We start from the raw sequence: 2,357 nt of genomic DNA, 5'->3' as shown, positions 1-2,357 counted from the left end.
ACAGATATTTTTAAATGAAACAAAAACAAAACAACTATACTTAATCCTTTAGTTGACTTTTTTCTTTTCTTTAGTATCTCACCATGTCAGAAATCAGTGAGGAATGAATAATCTATGTGTATCTATGCTTAGTTTCACAATATGTGAAAAGTCTAGGAAGTTTTTTTTCATAACTATATTTCGTGTATAGGTATAATTAATACAAATATGGAATACAGAATGGTTTGTCCAAATTAGAAAACTTAAGAAGGGTACAATGATTACAACTTCACTTACCAGGGGGTAAAGAAAGACCTGGAGGCAACTGGAGTGTGCTTTGTTAAAGAGCCCACATAATGAGCTGTGGGGCAACTATTCTCGGAGTAGTCGCCATCGCATGCCTCAGTGATGGCGACAGTGATGGGTTGGACATGACATGTGCAACTGTGCTCTGCTGCATGCCACCTGCAGCAGAACATAGAACACCCAGCCCAAGGGGTGATGCGGTTTAATAGTGGTGCGCAGGGTGTCGTTGTTGGACACTACAGGGGCAGAACATGGAGTATTGTGCGTTATGCTTGCGTGAGGCATCATCATTGGCATTGGAAGAGACGTTGAGGGTTTGCAAGGCAAAGCTGCTGCAGCATGGTGAAGTCGCACTACTGATGTTTTAGGCTGCATTTGCGAGTCCAGTTTACAGTGAGTTATAAATGGATTCTGGTGGTTGACAACGTGTGTTACTGACGTTGGTGCGTAAGTGCGTCTTCACAGTCCACATTCGGCATAAATACATGGTCAACTGAGCTACAATGCCCATTTTGTGTAATGGCTGCTATGTGAGCTTGAGGTCTTTGAAAATGGACAGAGGACTGGTTGGTGCCAAACATCAAGTTGTTTTGAACCGGACTTTGATGAGTGGCAGGAGATGCACTTTTGGGACTGCATAGAATAGTCATGTTTGAACTACTGCTGCTTGCACTGCCAACTGCCCCTGTGGAGCTGTGCTGAGTAGGCTGGTGGAAGTGACTGTTAGCAGCAGGCAGCGTCAAGCTCCTGATAGGTGTAGAAAAAGAAGCTATGGGCGCGGAGTTCGTCTTTATTGCAGGAGCAGAAGGGCTCACCGGTGGCAAAGTGGCTGCTGGTGATTTGGAACTTCTTAGCGCTGTGGTTGGGACAGACACGCTCATTAGTGATACACTGGCCCATGTGACAGCTGCTGCTGCCTGCCCTGACTGTTTACATGTGCACCTGCAACAGGCTGTGCATGGACAGTAGAGCAAAGCTGGCTCTTGCCGCTACTCATAGTCGCTCCTCTACTGAGCACTGAGCCACCAGTTCTGTGCTGCTGCTGACCATTGCTCAGCCCCCGAGAAGCCCAAGTTGCACCCCCCGCTTCACCAGGCCCATGTCCAGTCAGCTGCTATTGGATAGAACCCACTAAGTCGCTGATGGCTTTTTCGTCCAGGGAAGAGCATCTCCTCCAGGGGATCAGAGGAGCCTGCCATCTTGCTTGTCTGCAATCAAAACCTTTGGAGTTTGACTCAGTGCGCCTGCGATACAGCCCGGGGCATGATGGGAATGTGGTGACGACATAGGATCCCCATCCCAGCTAATGCTGTAAAGGCGTGTGTTTCTAGTCACGGGTGTCGCAGTTGTAAACACGGCGACAACAAGCGGAGGTCGGGCAGCTGGAAGCAGTGTGTGGGGCGTGGCATTGTAACTGCTCTATCTGCCCTCCCAAGCCCAAAGGAAAAAGCAAACAGCAACAGAATCTTTAACCCCTTCGATGCTCATGACGAGCTGAGCTCGTCATGAGGAATACCTCTCGTGTGCTCATGACGAGCTGAGCTCGTCATGACCACACCCATTTCCATTATGGCCCAGTACAGCAGAGGATCTTCTCAAGCACCCAAGGTGTTAACAAGCGCGCGCGCCTCTCACTGAAATAGGAGGAGGCAGCAAGAGGAGGGGACCTGCACATGTTTCCCTTGCGGGAGCAAGCAGGAACCATCTGTTGATTTAAACAGATGGTTTCAAAGTTCGCTCCTGCAGGGAATCGCCAAATGTGCACGCATTGCCATTGAAAGCAATGCAACGCGTGCAGGTTTTTAGGCAAAAAAGCGAATCGATTACTAAAGGTCTCCTCATATGCAGCGCATGTCCGCTGCGTAGGCGAAACCTAAACATCTTTTGAATGGAATGTATATGTTGCTTTAACGTAACAAGCATTTGCAATGCAATAGGTCTCGCATTTGCAAGAGTTTAAGCTATTGGCACTGTAAATAATAATGCTTTTTACTTATCTGTTTTTATAATTCACACATAAATAAAAGGCATTGTCATTTAAAATACCAATAGCTCAAACTCTCACAAATGTA

The 2,357-nt window shown here is 47.2% G+C and overlaps 1 pseudogene; it reads right to left on the bottom strand.

Annotated features, from left to right (window-relative positions):
- Positions 1 to 268: 268 nt before the first annotated feature.
- LOC144763406 (uncharacterized) lies at positions 269 to 1,484 on the bottom strand (annotated as a pseudogene).
- Positions 1,485 to 2,357: the final 873 nt, after the last annotated feature.

Source organism: Lissotriton helveticus, chromosome 1_1 (genome assembly GCF_964261635.1).
Source record: "Lissotriton helveticus chromosome 1_1, aLisHel1.1, whole genome shotgun sequence".
NCBI classification, from domain to species: domain Eukaryota; kingdom Metazoa; phylum Chordata; class Amphibia; order Caudata; family Salamandridae; genus Lissotriton; species Lissotriton helveticus.
The sequence above is the reverse complement of the archived record's forward strand: the minus strand, read 5'-3'. Positions and strand labels throughout refer to the sequence as shown.